The sequence below is a fragment of the Natrix helvetica genome (assembly GCF_964273705.1).
Source record: "Natrix helvetica genome assembly, chromosome: 4".
Classification (NCBI taxonomy): domain Eukaryota; kingdom Metazoa; phylum Chordata; class Lepidosauria; order Squamata; family Natricidae; genus Natrix; species Natrix helvetica.
This window is the reverse complement of record NC_138550.1, coordinates 11,142,885-11,165,913: the sequence shown is the minus strand read 5'-3', so window position 1 is coordinate 11,165,913 and position 23,029 is coordinate 11,142,885. Positions and strand designations below refer to the sequence as shown.

General features: G+C 46.4%; 1 protein-coding gene across 8 annotated transcripts in view; it reads right to left on the bottom strand.

Annotated features, from left to right (window-relative positions):
* The window catches only part of FAT3 (FAT atypical cadherin 3), a 569,348-nt gene that overhangs the window by 413,620 nt on the left and 132,699 nt on the right, over nucleotides 1-23,029 (bottom strand). The window lies entirely within an intron of this gene.

Here is a 23,029-nt window from a genome sequence, read left to right as displayed (position 1 = left end):
CAATGGAACTGCATCTTCATGGAGGGAAGTATGCAGTGGGGTACCCCAAGGCTGTTTTGGGCCCACTACTCTTCAACATCTTCATCAATTATTTGGATGAAGGAATAAATGGGGAACACATCAAATTTGCAGATGACACCAAGCTGGCAGGAATAGCCAACACTCCAGAAGATAGGCTAAAGATACAGAAGGATCTTGACAATCTTGAACATTGGGCACTATCTAATAAAATGAAATTCAATGGTGAAAAGAGTAAGGTTAGGCAACAAAAATGAAATGCACAGGTACAGTATAGGTGGTACCTTGCTCAACAGTAGTAACTGTGAAAGGGATCTTGGAGTCCTAGTGGACAACCATTTAAATAGGAGCCAGCAGTGTGCAGCAGCTGCCAAAAAAGCCAACACAATTCTAGGCTGCATCAACAAAGAGATAGAATCAAGATCACGTGAAGTGTTAATACCACTTTATAATGCCTTGGTAAGGCCACACTTGGAATACGGCATTCAGTTTTGGTCGCCACGATGTAGAAAAGATGTGGAGACTCTGGAAAGAGTGCAGAGAAGAGCAACAAAGATGATTAGGGGACTGGAGACTAAAACATATGAAGAACGGTTGCAGGAACTGGGTATGTTTAAGAGAAAGAAGGACTAGGGGGGACATGATAGCAGTGTCCCAATATCTCAGGGGTTGCCACAAAGAAGGGAGTCAAACTATTCTCCAAGGCACCTGAGGATATAACAAGAAGCAATGGGTGGAAACTAATCAAGGAGAGAAGGAACTTAGAACTGAGGAGAAATTTCCTGACAGAACAATTAATCAGTGGAACAGCTTGCCTCCAGAAGTTGTGAATGTCCCAACAATGGAAGTCTTTAAGATGTTGGATAGCTATTTGTCTGAAACGGTATAGGGTTTCCTGCCTAGGCAGGGGGTTGGACTAGAAGACCTCCAAGGTCCCTTCCAACTCTGCTATTGTATTGTATAACCAGACTGCCTTCCCCCTTCTTAATAAAATTCCCCCAAACTTAAATGCTATTTGAAAAATAAGTCTAAAAGAAAGAGATAGATAACATCAATCCTATGAAGATGGGACCAAGGTCACCTAATTATGTGTATAAACTGGTAAAGCGAAATTTCAACGAGGACTACTCCTTTCGTGGCACATGCAATTTTCTAAATAGATTTACTACAATGTTCCAAGATGATTTTACATTTATTTATAGTCGCTTCTTCTTTCTGGGCCCATGCCAGTGAAGGGAGACTAGACTTCCTTTTCTAATTGCCGATTAATACACCAAGAGAGCTGGCCTTGTTAATCGAATTTTTCTAATGTCATTATTTATTTCTAATAATGGGTGGGGAAGGAGTTAGGAGGGAGAGAGAATTGACGTGAAGATCTGAAAACAGGAAATTGGCTACTTGAGTAAATTCTCATCAGTATGGGAAAACACAGGCAGTCCTCATGTTACAACAGTTCATTTAGTGACTGTTCAAAGTTACAGTGGTATTGAAAAATGAGCCATTTTTCACACTTATGATGGTTGCAGCATCACATGGTCACATGGTCAAAATTCAGATGCTTCGGATGCTGACTCCTATTTATGACGGTTGCAATGTCCCAGGGTCATGTGATCATCTTTTGCGACCCTCTGATGAGCAAAGTCAATGGAGAAGTCAGATTCACTTAATAACCATGTTACTAACATAACAATCGCAGTGATTCACTTAACCATGATCGCAAGAAAGGTTGTAAAATGGGGCAAAATTCACTTTACATACGTCTTGCTTGGCAACAGAACTTTTAGGCTCAATTGTGGTCGTAAGTCAAGGGCTACCTGTTCTGACCTAGGCTCCCCAAACCACGAAGCAGGCTCCTTGTCCCGACAAAACCCCTTTTTATTAAGTTACTGTGAATTCCTCTCATTCACATTCAGCAAAGTCTTCCAAGGGAGGATTTACAGTCACAGACCTTATCTGGCTTGCAGAGCTGCCAGGCTGATATCTTGAGAATTCAATGCTGTAGTAACTTGGCAAGGAGTCTTTGAGAGTCACAAACCAATTAAGTGAACTAATTGCCTCCTGCAAACTCCGCTCCACTTTTGCTCCCTCTTTATTCCCTGCCTCCAACGCAGAGCACTCGTCAGAGCCTTTCCCAGACCCCAGGACTGGCCCATGTTCCTCCCCAACCTCTTCACTCTCTGAGTCTACCACCAGCTCTGCTGGCCGCTGGCGGGTCACAACACTACCTGTATGTGTACAGTCTGATATATATCATTTATGTGTGTATATGTATACACACATAACTAAATGTATATGCACATACATATACATAATATAGAGCTAGCTATAGTTATAGATATGTTACTGTGAAAGTCCGAAATCTGGTGAATGTCGACATTCACATAGTCGCTTGGTGCATGTTCGAAATATTTGCTAAATACCCTTATCCTCTCGACACCCTTACCCTAATACCCTTACCCTAATACCTCGGCTCCTCGCTTCCTTTTAAGCGTCTTCTATTTGCGGACTTTTTTTAAAAAAAACCTGCGATCCTACGCAGTTAGAACGAGTAGTTTCCAGGACCGCGAATTGAAAAGCAAAAGTAAAGCGTTACGCTGACTCGTTATATATATGTCACCGTGAAAGACCGAAATTGGTATGTGTCAACATTCACCGGTGAATGTCGACATTCACCAACATTCACCGGTGAATGTCGACATTCACCAATTTCGGTCTTTCACGGTGACAGATATATAGACACACACACACACACACACACACACACACACACAAATTTCAGAATCTGATTTTAATTGACCAAAGACCGAATTTAATGAAATCAATCTTTCATTGAAAATAGATGTAGTAAAAACAGCATTTAAACAGGATCCAACATTCCCAGACTTGGCGTGTGCTCAGACATTCAAATCCAGAAAGTATTTGTTGACACAAGTGAAATAGCAAGTCAACCTAGACATCTATTTATAATGTTTGCAAGAGGAATTAAGAGTGATGACAAGAGCCTGACAAGAAGCTTTCCTCTACTCCATGGGAGAATGTGAACATTTCATCGAATTACCATGGCGGTGAATTCAGAGCGGGCGTAAAGTCCTCCGAGGCCACAGAGGATAGTTAAATAAGACTTAGGGAAGCTCCTGTAATTTCCAACACTTTTCATTCTCAGCTTTTTAATTATCAGATCTACATCCTTCCTGGCCTATTAGAAGCTCTTGGGGGGTATCAAAACAAGTGTTCTCTAGACGTTTGCTTGCAAAGCCCACAGTGTATGGAATATTTGTGCCCAAACTACCACAGACATTAAATGTGTCTTTACTTTTCCAACATGCTGAGGGAGGAGACAATTAAATTTGCAGGGGGGTGGGGGAAGGAGGTATTAACTGGAGCAGAAAATTACATGGAGCTTTTCTTCTAGTGTTCTATCACCCTGAGGTAAAAAACGTTCTACTGAATGGGTACATGCAGCCTGGAGACCGTGGGCTAAGAAGAAGAAGAAAACAAAGTGGATTTCCTCTGCATGTTTACTCCGATCCCATTAAAAATCTACAACTCGCCACGGCCAACTTACCCCGGCTATCTTGCCACAGGCAACTTGCTGCGACCAATTCACCGCAGCCCACTCACCGAGCGACAACTCGCCACTGCCAACTCACTTATGGGACAAGAGTTACACTAATATTGAAGAAATCTATCTATATATATATATAAAGTCAACTACCACTTATTCATCACAAAATCTCCAGAACCATAAAGCCCCCAAACTTAAAATTCAGCACATATGTTCCTCTTGGCTTGTCGATGCTAAGGAGCTAGACGTTGTACTCTCCCTCCCCACCTGAAAGGAACTCTGTTCCAACTGCCAGTTGTCTTATATGGGCGTGGCCAGCGCATGACTCATCTGTGCCTGGGGGCTGGCTCGCTCACATGGTTTTGTAGAAAAGCACGGGTATCAAGCTAGTAGTCCAATAAAATCATTAAAGAAAGGATGCCAAAGAAGGGACAAAATCAAGTGTAAATGACAATTGTTGAATTGTCCCATGGCAAGTTGGCCACGGCGAGTTGGCAACAGCAAAATGACCTTGGCGAGTTGGCTGTGGCGAGTCGAGTGAGCTCCCGTTACTTGTCCCAGCTTCTGCCAACCTAGCAGTTCGAAAGCATGTAAAAATGCAAGTAGAAAAATAGGGACCACCTTTGGTGGGAAGGTAACAGGGTTCCCTGCCCCTTTGGCATTTACTCATGCCGGCCAAATGACCATGGAGACATCTTTGGACAGCGCTGGCTCTTCAGCTTTGTAATGGAGATGAGCACCGCCCCCTAGAGTCGGGAACGACTAGCATATATGTGCGAGGGGAAACTTTACCTTTACCTATCCTAATGAAGTCAGTGTGTTGACTCGTAAAACAGTGACTTATAGCCAGGCATACTAAAAGCGCACAAAAGCAGGAAAAATAGGTGTAAACACGCATTTGCTTTGGGCTTCAGGCACACCAGGTTAAACGTGAGCTGAGCAGATTCGTTTTGAAGGAAGTCACGTTGGCTAAGTATGCAAGGAGAGTTGCAAGAATCCAACAAGTGAAGTCAGAATAGGTCACACTAGAGTATGTCAGTTCCAGACAAGTGAGCCAGGTTAAATAGGCTGATTCAGTTGCAACAAGACATACAACTAGACAGGTGAAGACAGCTTAGCGGCATAGAAACAGGGGAAATTGAATCAGCACCATGGATAGCTCCAGGTCCATTCAGAATGCCGAGCCTCTAAAAAACCTTGTCACTGAAAGATGGTAGTTTAATGACTTGCGAAAGGTTCAGATTTAGAAGGGGAATAGGTGCTTCAGGCAAATGTGACACTCACTTTCCACCTGTTGTCAACTCTTTATAAAAGCTGCATATTCCTGAGCTTGTGTAGTTTGCCTTCTGCAGTACAATTTCTCAGGCCTTTGGTAGCTGTCGGAATGGAATGTGATTTTTTTCCCAATTCTCATTATCAAGCTTTACTAAGATGAAAGCAGTTGTGATACAATAATTCCACCCAGTGAAGGGCAACAATTTAGAGCGGGAGTGTCAAACTCAAGTTCCGGCCCATGGGGTATTTAAATCTGGCCCGCGGGGCTGGCCTGGAAATAGCAAAAGACTGACCCGCAGTGCTAGCGAAAACAGGGCACAGGAGAATTGGAAAACTTCATGACAAGAATCTAACAACTCCTACATTTCATTTCTTGCTGCTCTGCATTTTAACTTTGTTCACATTATTCCCAAATTCTACAAGAATGGAAATAAACAAGTTTTTTTTTAAATAGCAAAGGACTGTATGGTGAAGGCTCTTAAAGGAGGAGGACAGAGAAAAGTGGGAAAACAATAATCAGAATCAGAATAGATCTAGAAGAGACCTTAGAGGTCTTCTAGTCCAGCCTCCTGCTCAAGCAGGAGATCCTATACCATTTCAGACAAGTGAAGTGCAGCAATCAATCATCAACTCTTCTACTAAACATATATTTCTGTTAGAGCGGGATACAGTGTTGACCAATGTATTTGTGAAGGTATCCTATCAAATTAAAATATTTTAAAGAATTTCCATAGAAAAACCAGATTTACCTTCTTAAAGATGGTCCAGGACAGGTAGTGGAATAGGAATAGGAATAATAGGAAATAGAGTAGAGTGGAGTGGAGTGGAGTGGAGTGGAGTGGAGTGGAGTGGAGTGGAGTGGAGTAGAGTAGAGTAGAGTAGAGTAGAGTAGAGTAGAGTAGAGTAGAGTAGAGTAGAGTAGAACAAACAGAGTTGGAAGGGACCTTGGAGGTCTTCTAGTCCAATCCCCTACTTAGGCAGGAAACCAACCTGATTTTAGGGTGTTTTTTTTTTTTTTTGTGGCAGCGATTAAGTGAACGCAGTGGTCATTAATGGTTCACTATGGGCTGATTTGCAAAAACTGGAACTTAACACCGGTTTTGGGGCAAAAATGTTTAAAAATATGGTTACTGATCACAGGACACTACAGACCTATAATGCAGGCCACCTGAACTATGTGTGTGTGTGGGGGGGGAGCAGTTATCAGAACTTGGGAACTGGGTCATAAGTACCTCCAAGGAGGTCTATTCTAACATTGAATGGTTGCTAAGTGATTAGTCCTAAGATGAGGACCACCTACCCTAAGGATATACAGTGGGACCTCAGTATTCAACTGCTTCAAAACTCATTGAATTTAATACTCAATGAATTTTGATGCGAAAATGCTGTTCCAGTACTCATAGTTTCTTCAGTATTTGGCGCGCTGAAAAGGAAGAGGGGGACAGCTGCAGAGGACAAACAGGAAGTCAGACAGGCTGGGAAGGTGACTGAAATAGGAAAAGAGGAAAGAAAATTCTTCCCAGTCAGAACAAAGTGTCATGTGATAAGTCATCTGGCTTGTTTGATACTCATAGCTTTTTAGAACTTGGCGTGATTCCCAAAACCAATTAATGTAGAATACCGAGATACAGTGGTAAAATTCATTTTTTTTAAACTATTGGTTCTGTGGGCGTGGCTTGGTGGGCATGGCAGGGGAAGGATACTGCAAAATCTCCCTTCCCACCTACTCTGGGGCCAGTCAGAGGTGGCATTTGCCGGTTCTCTGAACTATTCAAAATTTCCGCTACTGGTTCTCCAGAACCTGTCAGAACCTGCTGGATTTCACCCCTGTCGAGGTACCACTGTAGCTTGTCATTTTTTAAAAAACTAGAAATACTAAATACTTTTCTCCTTCGGTATCCAAAAGACATTAGGACCCAGCTTCCCACAAGCTTTATTTATGATCCTTTAAAACTACTTCCCTGCCTTCAGTCAACACACAGGATCCTTGTGACTGACAGACAGATAAACAGAAAAGTAGGAAATACTAATGACAGAAGATGCATGCCTAAAAGCAAATGACAAGAGTGGTTAATTATGAAGTAACATTCACTTCTGATTATAGTATCAGTCATCTGCCAGCACCAACGATTTGCTAAATAAAATATTTTCATCCCGTTTCCAAAAGCCGACTCCAACAACACAAGATCCAAGCTGACTCTTCCAAGGGAAATAATTTTATAGGGCGAGTGTCACAGGAGGAATAAACAGACATTTTTAAATGCATTCCATTAGCATCTTCGCTTTGAAGGCACCTTTCAAGTAGGTTAAGAAAGGCGCCTGCTAATTAACAAATAGCTGATGTTTTTTGAACCTGATGCATTTTGCCAATTATTTAAATGCCCCATATTCAACTAGATTAAAGGTCTGGAAAAAATCTAAACTAATTTCGAGCATTTCAAGCCTAATATATTCTCTATAAAGCAAGCTAAAAATTAGGGATTCAATCAGGGATGGGATACAACCGGTGTAACAACTGGTTCGCGTGCCGTGTGTTTGAAAACAGCTCGAAAACTTACCTTCTACTGCAGCTCCGGTGAGTAAAACAGCTGAGGTGCGCCAATCTGCTCTGCCGCGCCAATCAGCTGGGCTTCAAACAAAGGAAATATAGCTCAATATAGTGCAGGGGCGGGAAGGCGGGCCCACCGGATCGTCGGAGCTACCGGTTCCCTCTCAGCTGATTGGCAGAGCTACCAGTTCGCCCGAACCAGTCCAAACCGGCTGAATTCCACCCCTGGATTCAATGCTCCTGTCAGGCCTGTAGTTATATTCTTTTTAGGATCTTTGGCCTGCCACAATTTCTTATACTTTTCTATGCTGTTTCAATAGTGTAGTAGTTGGGAGGGGGGAATAGAAAGGAGTAGGATTGTGGAATGTATTGTTATGGATTTTCTTAGAAGCTCAAGATCGTCTTTTGTCTCCGCACCTCGACACCTGGCCGGAAGAAGATGGGTGTACATGCCAGCGTGGAAGATGATGATTGGAACATGTGATGGATTTGTGGGTGTGGGGATAGATCATGAACTTTCAACTGGGTGAACCCACAGGATGTAATTCAGAGTTGGAATTTTCCATAGCCGTGCTAACATACCTGTAGAATAAATTGGACCTTTAAGGATGTTTTGCCTTGGACAATGATTTATTTCTGCATGGTATTTAGAACCCTAACAGCTCCACTGGCAGCATGGTTTTAGGGTAGGAACAATATATTTGTATCTTTATCAATATTTAGGATCTACATCTGTTGAACAAATTTAACCGGTTTTGAAAAACAAAGAGTATCTTGACAAGTAGAAGAGAGAGAGAAAAAATGGAAAAGACTGTGAGAGTTAAAGTCCAGCCTTAGCCAAGAAAACCAGCTGGATAGCCTTGGACCAGACGCTCCCACTCAGCCCAACCCACCTCACAGGGTCATTGTTATGAGGAAAATAGGAGGAGGAAAGTGCATTTGATATGTTCCCTGCCTTGGATTATGTGTAAAAATAATAAAGTCAGGTTACAAATAAGTACCGTATTTTTCGGAGCATACGACACACCTTTTTCCCTCAAAAAAGAGGCTGAAAATCTGGGTGCGTCTTATACACTGAATACAGCATTTTTTTTGCCTCCTGAAACCCCGCCCCCTTTGCAAAAATGGCCGTGCATAGCCTTTAGGAGGCTTCCAGTGTGCTCCTGGGGGCTGGGGAGGGCAAAAATGAGCAAACAATGGGCCTTTTTTTGTTCAAATTTGTCCCCCCCAGCCTCGGGAGCACTCTCTAAGCTTCCTAATGCCCTTTTTTGACAAAAAATGGGCCCGTTTTTGCGAAAAATTGGCCATTTTTTGCTCACCCCCCCCCCCCGGAACACTCTACAAGCCTCCTAAGGCAGGGGTGTCCAAACTTGGGAACTTTAAGACTTGTGAACTTCAACTCCCAGAATTCCCCAGTGCTGGCTGGGGAATTCTGGGAGTTGAAGTCCACAAGTCTTAAAGTTCCCAAGTTTGGACACCCCTGTCCTAAGGGCTATTCATGCCCTTTTTTTTGAAGAAAATGACCATTGGCTTACCTGAAGGGTCCTTTTCTGTACACCGCGGGAGAGTCCAAGCAATGGGTTAATTCAGTCTGCTTGCCCTTAGGACTGAGGAACTATTTTTCCTTAAGCCACACCTCCTCCTGGTGTGCTCAATCCCCCAGAATTCTTTGAAGGAGTCAGTTCGTGCGGACGGAGCGAAGCGTCCAAGATGATGTACTGTTGACACGAGGAACCCGAATCCCGGCCTTGAGAGCCAGGGTGGGTTGGACTCTCCCGCGGTGTACAGAAAAGGACCTTTCAGGTAAGCCAATGGTCATTTTCCTGTACACCGCTTGGAGAGTCCAAGCAATGGGACATACCAAAGTTATTGTCCATCTGGGTGGGCAGAAGAAGGCTCCCGGGATTCGGCCTCTGACACAACCGCCTGGAGCACACGCCTGCCGAAAGACGCCTCAGCCGAGGCGAAAATGTCCAGTTTATAGTGTCGCACAAATGGAGAAGGAGAGGACCACGTAGCGGCCCTGCAGATGTCCAGGATCGAGGCCTGGGTGGCCCAGGCCGCTGAAGTAGCAGCACTTCGTGTGGAGTGTGCAGTGATGCCGCGCGGAACGGCCTTGGATTGACTTTCATAGGCAGTTGCAATGCAAGCGCGAAGCCACCTGCCAATTGTGGAGGAAGTGACCTTCTTCCCTAGGGAACCGGGCTGGAAGGAGAGGAAAAGAGCCTCTGACTTCCTGAATTCCGCAGTACGAGCGATGTAGACCTTCAGGGCCCTCCTGACGTCAAGATTGTGCCAGGATCGCTCTCTGGGATGCGACGGATGAGGACAAAAATTTGGCAACACAATGTCTTGCGCTCTATGGAACCATGAGTTTACTTTGGGGGTAAAGGTCGGGTCCAGCCTCAAAATGACCCTGTCAGGGTGGATGACGCACAGATCCTGGCGAACAGAGAGAGCCGCCAGCTCCGAAATCCGGCGAGCTGACGTGATGGCAATCAAGAAGGCCGTCTTCAGCGTCAGGAATCGAAGAGAAGTAGTGCGTAAAGGCTCGAATGGAGGGCCAGAGAGGGCCCGCAGGACCACGGACAGCTGCCAAGTAGGATAGCGATGAACGGTGGGAGGGCGAAGGTTAGAAGCGCCCTTGAGGAAAAAACGCACCTTCGGGATTTTGCTGAGAGGCAAAAGGTGGTCGCCCGACCAGACAGTAGACAAAGCCGCCACTTGGCGTCGAAGGGTGTTCGGGGCCAGGCCCTTGTTGAGTCCCGCTTGAAGGAAGTCAAGCACTCTGGGAACAGGCGCGGTCGTCGGCTCGATGAGCAGCTCCTCACACCACTTGGCGAAGGCGGCCCAGGACGCATCATAAATCCTAGTGGTTGAAGGGCGTCTAGCCGCCTGAATGGTGTTCACTACCTCCTCCGACAGGCCTTGGTCTTTTAGTTGGTCCCCCTCAAGTGCCAGACGGCCAACTGGAGCCACTGGGGCTCTGGGTGAATCACGGCCCCCTGGCTGAGGGAGATCTGGTCCGGAGGAATGCGCCACGGAGGAGACACCGACAGGTGGACAAGGTCGGCAAACCACGACCTGCGGGGCCAATGCGGGGCCACGAGAAGGACCTCTGCTCCCTCTGCGATGACTTTGGAGATGAATTGAGGAAGGAGAGGCAGGGGAGGGAAGGCATACAGTAGCTCGCGGGGCCACTTGCAACGCAGTGCGTCTGTCCCCTCCGCCCCCGGGGTGAAGAACCGGGAGTAGAAGCGGTCGAGCTGCTTGTTGTCCCTTGACGCAAACAGGTCTACGGCCGGAGTCCCGAATCTGTCGGACATCTGGTGGAACAGGCGAGGGTCCAGTTTCCACTCCGCAGGATCTATGGTCGTCCTGCTCAGCCAGTCGGCCTGTGTGTTGTCCACTCCGGAGATATGGTCGGAGCGAAGGGATTCCAGATGGCGCTCCGCCCAGCGTCCCAGGGACTCCGCCTCTCTCATCAGTGCTCTGGATCTGGTGCCGCCCTGGCGGTTGATGTGGGCCTTGGTGGCCACATTGTCCGTCATCAGAAGCACATGTTGACGATGGATGGGCCGGCTGAAATGGCGCAGGGCCAGGCGAGCAGCTCTCAGTTCCAGCAGGTTGATGCTGTAGCTGGATTCCACTTGGGACCACTTGCCCTGAACAACCAGGGACCCCATGTGGGCTCCCCAGCCGGAGAGGCTGGCGTCTGTGGTGATGATCAACCTCTCGGGTTCCTTGAATAGGTGGCCCTTGAGGATGGCCGGAGACACCCACCAGCGGAGAGACCTCCTCACGTCCGGGGGAACTCGAATCGGCCTGGTAGAGTTGCTCCTGGATGCCCTCTGGTGCGGCAGCAGCAGCCACTGAAGAGACCTGGAATGCAGGCGGGCCCACGGCACGATGGAAATGCAGGAGATCATTTTTCCCAGCAGCTGCGACAGAAGGACCACTGGAGCCTGCCTCAAGCTCAACACCTTGTGGGTCATGGACCTTAGACCGGTCAACCTGTCTCGGGAAAGGAAAACCCTGCACAAGTTGGTATCTATCACCGCCCCCAGGTGTACAAGTCTGTTGGTTGGAGTGAGATGGCTCTTCTCTATGTTTAGAGAGAAGCCGTGATTTCTGAGGGATCTCATAGTGGTTTGGAGATCCCGAAGGGCCTGCTGCCTGGACGACGACTGGATCAGGATGTCGTCCAGGTAGCACTGGAGCCTTATGGGCCTGCGTCTTAGCTGAGCCGCCACTACCGCCAGCACTTTGGTAAACGTCCGAGGAGCGGACGAGAGGCCGAATGGAAGAGCTTTGTACTGGAAGTGGCGACCCGCATAATAGAAGCGCAGGAACTTCCTGTGCTGAGGACGGATGGGGATGTGGAGGTATGCCTCTTTGAGATCTATAGATGTGAGAAGATCTCCCTGTCGAATCCCCGCCAGAATGGACTGCAGAGACTGCATCTTGAACCTCCGGTAGGCGATATGCCTGTTGAGGTTCTTGAGGTCCAAGATGGCTCTCCACCCCCCCGAGTTTTTTGGTACCAGGAAGAGGATGGAGTAAAACCCCTTCCCCTCTTCGCCTTGGGGAACTGGTTCCACGGCCCTGATGTCCAGGAGATGACGGACTTCCTGGTCCATACGCTGCCTCTTTTGGGGGCAGGACGGGACAGGGCACCGGATGAAGGTCCGAGGGGGAAGGGACAGGAATTCCAGGGAGAGGCCTTCCCTGACTGTCTGCAGAACCCAAGCATCCTCGGTGTTCTGGGCCCAATGGGAGGCGAACAGCTGGAGGCGACCCCCGATGGGCGCCAAGCCCTGGCAGTCACTTTGACTTACGGAACGGCCTGTTGGAGGCCCCACCGCGGTTATACTTGCGGAAGCCGAACTGCTGCCTGCCTCTGTCCCGAAAGGGCGCTCTGTCCTGGGACCTGTCGCCCTGCTGGCCGAAGGACCTATTAGAGGGAGAGAAGGAAGAGGCAGAGGTGGAAGGCTCGGAGGCACGAAAGGACTGCCTCCTAGAGTAGGGAGCGGCCTTACGTTCCTGCTTTTTATTTAGAGAAGGTAGGATCTTCCTCTTGTCCTTGGACTCAATGAGGAGAGGATCCAGGGACTCGCCAAACAATTTGGACCCCTTAAAGGGGGCGGAAGCCAGTTTCCATTTGTTTTTCTGGTCCGCTTGCCAATGTCGGAGCCAGATCAGTCGACGGGAAGTTATGTTAGAACCGAGGGCCCTGGAGGCAAATTTGGTGGCATTGAGGGACGCGTCAGCGGCATACTGGGAGGCCGCGATTATTTTTGACACGTCCTGGTGGAGACGGATGTCTCCCGCCGGGAGCTTGTTTAGGAGCTCGCGCAGCCAGATCACAGAGGCCCTATTAAAAAAGGAAGCGGAAGAAGAGGCCCTAATGGCCCAGGCAGCCGCCAGATGGGTCTTGTGGCACGCCTTTTCCGCCTTCTTGTCCTCCGCCTTAAGGCCTTCCAGGAGGTCGGCCGGTAGCGAGGAGTTGGAAGTGAGCGCAGCGATGGGCGGGTCGACAGTAGGAAGGGCCAGAAGGTCCTCCAACACTGGCTCCATAGTATAAAGCTTCCTATCTACCCCACTGGGAGAGGATTGCGTGGCTGGCTGAGCCCACTGGCGCTGGATTAAGTCGAGGAACAGCCCCGGGACCGGAACCAGCTCTTGCTGGGGCGCTGGCACATCAAACATGACCGCATTGGGATTAGCCGGAGGGGCATCATCCGCCGGCGCGGTCGGCTTGGGCTTGATCCCCACCCTGGTGGCAGCCTTGACCTTGTGAAGGACCGATTTAAAAAGGCTGGGCTTGAAGAGACCCGCAAAGGCGGGCGCTTCGGGGGGAAGGTCCTCGTCGTCCGAGAGGCCTAGCACCTCCGGGTCAGGGTCCTCAATGGCAGAGGCCTCGCTGACCACCGAGGATTCCAGGGAAGGATGGCGAGCACGCTTGCTTGGGGGCGGAGCTGCCTGATCGGGTTTGGGACCCCTAGGGGCCGCTGCGGTAGGACTTTTAAATTTCATGGCCTCCGTGATGCCCTTGGCAATGGCGCGGGCCATTAGCTCCTGCATGCGGGGCGATAACTCCTCAGAGTCAGAATCGGGATCCAAGCCCTCTTCTAGGGGGGGTGAAGCCTCACCCTGCATATCGTCTATGCTAGCATCCCCAGGGGGAGGAACCTGTTCACAGGCCCAAGAAGGGACCGGGGAAGCCGGCTCTGCAAATGACCTATTAGGGGATAGGTCCTGGGATTCCACCTCCTCGGCGAGGACCGACTGGAGATCTTCCCGGGAGGGAGGGGCTCCTGAAAAGGATTGCACCCTGTCTGCCTGGCGTCTGGCCTTCTCGAATTGCTTTAAACGCAATTTGAGAGTCCAAGCCAAAAAAAGGATCAATTTAGCTCAGAGCTCTAACTAAATACGTCCAAACGGGCTGACTGAGGAAGAATTCTGGGGGATTGAGCACACCAGGAGGAGGTGTGGCTTAAGGAAAAATAGTTCCTCAGTCCTAAGGGCAAGCAGACTGAATTAACCCATTGCTTGGACTCTCCAAGCGGTGTACAGGAAAAACAGGTCCGTTTTCACAAAAAATCGGGCCATTTTTGGGAAGTTTGCAGAGTACAAAAACCTTTTTTTTTTAATTTGCCTCTTAAAACCTTGGTGCATCTTATACTCCGAAAAACACAGTAGATAAAAATCAAACCCTCAACGACAGGCAGTCGTTTCGTGACTGTTCGAAGTTACAACAGCACAGGAAAAAGTGACTTAGGACCATTTTTCATACTTCAGACCATTGTAGCCTCCCCATGGTCACATGATTTATCTTCGGAGGCTTGATAACTGGTTCATATTTATGACGGTTTTAGTATCGCGGGGTCATGTGATTCTCTTTTGCAACCTTCTGACAAGCAAAGTCAATGGGGAAGCCAAATTCACTTAACAACCATATTAATAATTTAACAACCACAGTGATTCATTTAACAAAATAGCAATAGCACTTAGACTGATATACTGCTTCTCAGCGTTTGACAGTCCTCACTAAGCAGTTTACAGAGTCAGTATATTTCCCCCAACAATCCGGGTCCTCATTTTACCGACCTCGGAAGGATGGAAGGCTGAGTCAACTTTGAGCCAGTGAGACCTAAACTGCTGGCAGCCAGCAGTCAACAGAGGTAGGCTGCAGTACTGCCCTTTAACCACTGAGGCTCATATGTTCCAATAAAAGTTGTAAAATGGGGCAAAATTCCCTTAACAAATTTCTCAGCAACATAAATTCTGGGCTCAACTGTGGTTGTACATTGAAGACTACCTGTATCTATATGATGTAGCTCTTCATTTTATAGGATTATCATATCTATTATGGCCCTCATTTCTTCCCAGGCTTAAACAGTTCCAGTTACTAAGTGTAAACAGCCATAACCAGCAACAATATAATACAATGCCTTGTCTTCAAAATAAATCAACATCTATAATCACGGATATTTCCTTCTCTCTGAACACCCTTTTTAAAAAAAGAAGATAGGTAAAGGTTCCCCTCGCACATATATTATAGTCATTCCTGACTCTAGGGGGCGGTGCTCATCTCCGTTTCAAAGCCGAACAGCCAGCGCTGTCCGAAGACGTCTCCGTGGTCATGTGGCCAGCATGACTAAATGCCTCAGGCCCACGGAACGCTGTTACTTTCCCACCTAAGGTGGTTCCTATTTTTCTACTTGCATTTTTACATCCTTTCAAACTGCTAGGTTTGCAGAAGCTGGGACAAGTAACGGGAGCTCACTCCATTACGCAGTGCTAGGGATTCGAACCGCTGAACTGCTGACCTTTCTGATTGACAAGCTCAGCGTCTTAGCCACTGAGCCACCACGTCCCACTAAAAGGAAGATAGATCGACCCTATGTTTTTAAGTCATGCATTTCCTTAATTCTATCATTTGCAAAGATTTCTCCCCTTCATCTTCCAAAGAGCAGGCAATTTCATCACACGCTAAATCAAGCATCTTCTTCCGAAGGTACCAGAACTTTCCTAAAAGGTCTAGCAAGCGAGTTACTTCCTCCGATTTATGTGGCAAAGATGTAGGTTAATGGGAAGGCTAGCCACACACAAAAAAATCAAAGCTGGCACTTTCATAAAGTTAGATTTTCCATTTCTGCTCCTTTTGTTTCAAAGAGAGTTTAGGGTCTAAAGACCACTTTTTTATAAGTAATCCTCGACTTACAACCTCAGCAACTATACAAAGTTACAACAGACAATCCAAATATAGTTGCAGTGTCCCGCAGTCACGTGACCACAATTTATGACAATTTTGCTTAAAACAGAGGTGTCACACTGGAGACCCGTGGGCTTGATGCTTCATGTGCAGGCCACGCCCACCCCAGCTCCACAAAGGGGAAAAACGTTGTGAAGCGTTACATGACGGTGACATGACGCAACAAGTTTGATGCCCATGGTTTAAAATTAGTGTTTTATACTTGTGATTTCTGGCAGAAATGCCCCATAGCAAGCAATCAGTTCATTTAATGAATGTCGTATTTGCTGAATAACAACCGCAAAAATCTATTAAAATATTTTGCTAAGGCTTTTAGGGCACTGCCTTTTCCAGCTCATAAAATAATTTACATTTAACAATGTGAAGAAAAATTGTGCGTATCTATTCAGGACTGTAACTTATGCAGATAGTCCTTGATTTATGACCATTTGTTTAATGATGGTTCAAAGTTGCAACAGCCATGGAGAAAGTGACCTATGACCTGTACTCACACGACGTCACAATCACATGATCACAATTCACCATTCTTAGACCATTTCAGTGTCCTGATATCAACATGATTGTGATTTGTGATTTGCAAAAAAAAAATGCCCTTTGAGTAGCCTGCATCTGCTTAATTTTCTTCAGAGTCCCACAAATTATTTTGTAGATTTCTTTCCAACGTAACCTTGAAACAGGAAAGTTGTTTATTTTGATTCAGCATTTTAATGAACTGTTTTAATTAATCAACAAATGCTGCATGGGCTCAAAAGAATTAATCCTTCCCAATTGCATCGAAAGCCCCATTTCCCTTAAAGGAATGTCCACCTGTTTATTACAAAAGAAGGAGACATCATTATTTAAGGGTAGAAGGTAATCAATGATTAAACAATCAGGATGAAATACATTTAGATCGACCTGAACAATCCCAGGAGAGCTGACTGAGGTTTTCCTTGCAAATAAAGGAAATAAATTTTGATCCAAATTTACTGACTTATTTTCCCTAACAAACATTAGCAAGACCATCAGTGTAGGTCCTTTGCTACGAGCCTGTCATGGACTCCAATAGCAAACGCTTCAGTCCACGACTAACAATACTGGAATGGAAAACCTTAAAGGAATGAAATCTAGATTTTCGTTCAAGTAGCATCATGACCTTCGAGCATTGAGATAGAAAAGAACAAGAACCAATTCAAGAACTTCCTGGAATCTTATAAAGCTGCGACAGCTGTTAAAACTTAGCCATGTTAGTTAGTTGTCCACATGCTTCTTGTTATGCAAAATACAGGTAGTTGTTCTGGCTCCCAAACACAACAAACCCTTTGTAGTTAAATCAATGATTCCTTTCTTAGGAGCCCCAGCGAAAGGTTTCTCTCACGCACACTCAGCAGGCTAACAAGTCTGCCCAGCAGGGAGATGAATAGTTGTCTGGCACACCCATTCATCTCCTCTCCCTGCCTTTTATCCTCAGAGCTAGGGTGGAGCTTCAATAGTAGCGGTGGCTCTTCCTTCCCAAGAATCGGCCCATAGATTTCCACTGCTCTCCTCTCCTCTGCCTTCTGTGCATCAGGCACTGGACCTAACTGTTCCTCCTCTTCCTCATCAGTCATCTGAAGCCTGGGGACTGTTGACTCTCCATCTGAGGAATAATGGACAGCCCAGGCTCTGCCTCTGTCTCTATCTCTGACAGCTACGTTCCCTCCTTCCATCTCAGAGCTCTCAGGTTGGCATGACTTGGTGGGTGTGGCAGGGGAAGGATACTGTAAAATCTCCATTTTCACCCCACTCCAGGAAAAGCTTACTACAAAATCTCCATTTCCTCCCAATCATCTGGGACTCGGGAGGCAGAGAATAGATGGGGGCGGGGCCAGTCAGAGGTGATATTTACCCGTTCCCTGAACTACTCAAAATTTCTGCTCTCCAGAACTGGTCAGAACCTGCTGAATACCACCTCTGCTGTACTGTAAGAATCTCTCGTCAAAGATATATGGAGATGTCAGATTGAATGACTTTATGATAGAATCAATTTCAGAAACACTAAGTAGCACTGGCAATTTTCTGAACTTTGAGTGCTTCACAAGGGGGGGGGGGGGACTGTCTTATTCCTTTATCTAGTACAATCAAAATGTATGGGCTTCCATTATTTCCAAACAGCTGTAGAGCAGGGGTGTCAAACTCAAGGCAGGGGTGTCAAACTCAATCCACCCTATGGGGTACTTAGTTCTGTCCCGTGAGGCCGCCCTGGAAACAGCGAAGGACTGGCCTGTGGTGCTTCTGCCAGCAAAAAAAAAAAAAAGAGCTTGGGAGGGCCGCAGGCGTCCCGACAAGAATGACATTGAGCTGGCCACGCCCACCCTGTCCACAGCCACCCGGGCCCCTGGAGGTCAAATACAACCCTGATGCGGCCCTCAATGAAATTGAGTTTGACACCACTGCTGTAGAGGTTATGACAGTTGACTTCCTACCCGGAAGATACCAGGCTTCGGAAGAATGATATAACATGGGAAGAAGCTGCCTTGACAGAATCAAGATGGAAGGGTGCATACACACCTGCCAATACGAAATAGTGTACTGTTTTATGCAACTAGCCTATTAAAGCAGTCCTCATTATGGGCTAATACGTTTAGCAGAAATGATTACTGCAGACCTTGTTCTGTAACAGCAAGGACAATAAAAGATTGCTTTTCTTTTTTCTTTCTTTTATTTATTTCCTCTTCCCATTTTTGCTTAGCTGCACAACTTTGCAGGAATCGTATAAACATGCCAGAGTCAAGGTCACTTCCAAAGAGTTCCACAGAGCCACACATAAAACAAATAGATCTCTCTTCTTAACAATTAATCCGAGCCAGTGACTTTTACAGCTGATTTATTGCCCGATTGGGTTTTACGTCTGCCACTATCTTAAAAGAACTTCTCCCATCATTTCTGACCATTAAGTGCCGTTCTATCTTCCCTTGGAATGAATGTGCAATTACAGGAGAGGTAGATATATTCTGGAATCCACTCTCAATTTGCTCAGGTACTCTCTGAAAATTTAGGCAGTGCCTTACCTGAAGGGAACATGGTCCAGAATCCTAGGTAATATACCAATGTTTCAAAACCAACTTTTCCAAGACTGGTTTATTTTTTTAAATTTCAGTCTTCAGAAAAATGCCATGGAAACCTTGTCAAAACTACATTCAGAAGTAGCGGACAATGTTACTCCTTTATTTTGAGCTATCAAAAGTGTCAGAGAATGAACTTGAGAATGGTTGAGTCTAAACACTGAGTAACATCATTCGGGCGAACCGGATGTTAATTTTAATCTGGTTCGCCGAACCGGTAGTTGCAAGGACTGGCTGATCCCACCCACCATGCCCCACCCCTCCCAGGCATCTCCCCGCGGCCTTTTTATCATGCCAGGTAAGTGCAGGGTCCCCGGGGAGGCTCTGGGAGGGCAAAAACCAGGCCTACTAAAAGTACAAACAGGGCCATTTCCAGCCTCTGGAGGGCCTCTGGAGCCAGGGAGAGGCCGTTTCCGTCCTCCCGGAGGCTCGAGGAAAGCCTCCAGAGCCCAGGGAGGCCGTTTTCACCCTCCCAGAGGCTCGAGGAAAGCCTCTGGAGCCTGGGGAGGGGGCGGGGAAACGGTCCTACCAGAAGTACCGGAAGTCTGGAAATGGGTCAGTTTCTGGCCTCCAGAGGGCCTTTGGAGCCAGGGGAGGCCATTTTCGCCCTCCCAGAGGCTCGAGGAAAGCCTCCGGAGCCTGGGAAGGGGAAAATTGTCCCTCCCACCGTAGTGCAGGAAGCGGACTAGGCCACGCCCTCATGACCACACCCACTCAGCAATCAGGAAGAGAACAGGTTGCTAAAATTTTTCAATCTCACCCCTGCTTTATAACCGTTTTTCACACTGATGACAGTGGCAGCATGCCAGCGGTGCCATGAGTAAAATTCAGACGGTTGACAACTGGTTTATATTAATGACGGGTTGAGGGGTCCCAGGGTCATCCGCGACCTCCTGACAAACAGAGCCAGATTCACTTTAACAACCATGTGACTAATCATTGAGAACTACACTTAATAACTGGCAAGAAAGGCCATACGGCAAACCTCACTGAACAATTTGCTTTGCTTAGAAACAAATAGTTTGGGCTCAGTTGTGGTCGTAAGTTGAGGACCACCTGTACTGCATTATGTATATGTGCATACCTCTTGAAAGCGTTCTCAATGCGACACAGAGAAACACATTTCCATTCTAACCATCACGGGATTTCAAAAGCAGAAGCCTTTGTAAGGTTTTATCATCCCAAAGTTAAATTCTTGGATGGTGTACTCTCAAACTCCGTTAAAGAATCCAAGTTTCAACACAGTCTCTCGAAGAAGATTTATATGTTTTTTTTTAATGCTATGTTTAAATAAACCAATCCCCAGAGTATGTGCAACCGTCTGGCTTTCATAAACAGCTTTGAACACTGGTGTCCAATTGAGATGGCCAAAACGGAGATGGCCTCGTGTTTGAGAAAATGGAAATGGCCAAAACAGAGACTTTTTGTATTTTCCAGCCAAAGAGAAAATTTATAGCCCCTTGGAGAACTGAATCCATCTCCACCACCAACTATACTGACCTCATAATCTACTTCTTTATTTAAGATATATCTTCTAGGCCAGGATGGCTAACCTTTTGGTAAAGGTGTGCCAGAATATTGTGTTTGCACATGATACCACGCCTGTCCACACCCAGAATGCAATGCGCCCTGCCAACTGCGCGCGCGACCACCACCCACGCATGCACGCACACACTCCCGTGCGGGGGAGTAGTTTTTACCCTCCCCAGGCTCCAGAGGCTTTTCTGAAGCCTGGGGAGGGCAAAAAACAGGCCCAACGGGCCAACCGGAAGTATGGAAATGGGCGCTGGTCCTTACCTGATACGCTCATTTTCTGGTAGAGTAGAGACAGCAGCCAGATTGGGTATGCTCCGTCGATTAACCAATCGGACTGAGTCTACACTTAGGATGTCATCGGGCCCTTGTGGCTCCTCCCCAGTTTCAGATGAAGGAAAACTGTAGACTCAAGTGAGAATTGTGAGCAAAAAGTGAAAGTCCATAGTCACTGTATCGCTCTCTCTCTCTCTCCTCCGCACAAGGAATCCCCTCGCGTGACCCATACCAGGGCGGGGCTGACCGCTGTCTCTACTCAACCAGAAAATGAGCGTATCAGGTAAGGACCAAGTTTCCGAACTTATTCGTTGGGCCTGTTTTTTGCCTCCCCCGGCCTTCTGGAAGGCCCCAAATCAGTGGCCAGTGCGCGCATGCACGCTGGAGCTGACAGCCGACAAATATGGCTCTATGTGCCACCTGTGGCACGCATGCCATAGGTTCGCTATCACGGTTGTAGGCCATATTAACCCCTGTGCTACAAACACAGAACCTTTTTTAATAGTGTAATTCCTGATTTTAATGTTTGTTCCGTGTTGCTTTAAAGTAGTTCTCCTTGAAGAACACATAAGAGTTCAGAAACTCCCCATCCCACCCCAAAAAACTCACCATACATTTAGACAATATATATAACCTGTGATATCCGCTTGACTAATGGCTGTAGGAAAGGATAGGAAATTAAAATGTGGCTGAATGTTTTGGCTATGTAGATTTTTTAACACAACCCCAGAGAATGATGGATGATAGACCCAAAGGGAACTGGGCTTTCTTGTTTTGCTAGAAGATGTTTTGCTTCTGATTCAAGAAGCTTCTTGAATTAAAATGTGGCTGAATGAATGGTGAAGAATGGAAGGGTTTATATTCCTTGCTGTCATCTGGTTGTTAGCATTCAATGACTCCCACCGGTCTACAAGGAGAAAGCCTCAGAAATGAAAGTAACTTAATTTTACCAAAATTGAACCACTAACAAAGCAAAATTAAGTCCTGAGCATTAATTGGCTCCAGTTTCCAAGATACGGCTCCAAGTCAAAATTGCATCCAAATAATTCAAAATTATGAAGGGGAGGGAGGGTGCGATTATGCTGCATAACTTTTCTGCAAAATGTGATATAGCAATGAGAATGAGGCTATACCAATTATTATAAATTTATCTTTGTATTGCTACCAATAACATAACTTGCCATTCATTTATTTATTTTTCACGTAACATTTTCATTGTGTTTTTTTTTTGCATGAAAAACGGACAAGTCCTAACATCAGATTAAACGAAAGGGTTGTATCTTTATTCAGTATCTACACTGCGTTTTTTTGGGTTTTCTCTTGGGAACTGCAGTAGGATCATCCCTGGGGAGATTCCGGAAATAATCGGCAAGCATGGACGGAATCCATTAGTATCTTTTTTTCCATGCCTGCGATATCCATGTAATCTCTCCCCATGCTCATCAGTCACTGCCCCAAAGTTGAAAGGGGAAATAGTCTAAATGTGAGCGTAAGAAGTGAATTTTCAGTGACATGTTTGCACCAAGTGCTTTATACCTAAGCAAATTTTCCACGTCTTTTTCGTAGTCATCTGCCTTGCTGTTCTCACAGCGAAGATAAATGTATACACTTCCATGTGATACCATTTTCATTATTCTACCGTACTTTGTCGAGAAATTACGAGGCATCGTGATTGTTAGACACCTCCCTCCCTTGCAGGCAAATATACTCGGCCATATATACCGTATTTTTGGGAGTATAAGATGCACCTTTTTCCCTCAAAAAAGAGGCTGAAAATCTGGGTGCGTCTTATACACCGAATACAGAATGTTTCGCCTCCCGAAACTGCCCCCTTCACTAAAATGGCCGTGCATAGCCTTTAGGAGGCTTCCAGAGTGCTCCTGGGCGCTGGGGAGGACAGAAATGAGTGAAAAATGGACCGTGTTTTGCTCAATTTTGCCCCCCCCCCCGCCCCCAGTCCTCAGAAGCACTCCTGCGGGCTGGAGAGGGCAAAAATGAGTGAAAAACGGGCTGTTTTGGGGAGGTCTGCAGAGTGCAAAATCTTTTTTTTAAAATTTGCATCTTCAAAATCTTGGTGCATCTTATACTCCGGTGTGTCTTATACTCTGAAAAATACGGTAATTTACTTGGACTTCAGTAAGGCATTTGATGAAGTAGACCATAACCTAATACTAGATAACACATTTTATCTCGGAGGTGGATGATTTCCCAAAATTTGTCGAGCAGTGCTCTTGGAAAGTACTCTTGGAAAGTACCAGACGACTGCAAGGAATATACATCCTTTCCACTCCATCCTTCAGTGAGAAGTGAAGAAGCGAAATGCCTTCTAGCAAAACGTCCAGCTGCCTTTTTGAAAGAAAGCACTTTTGGAGCAACCATGAATGGAGAATCTCCATAAACATAAAGGACGGTAGAGTTCCACAATATCCGATCACTCACAAAAGCCAATCGGT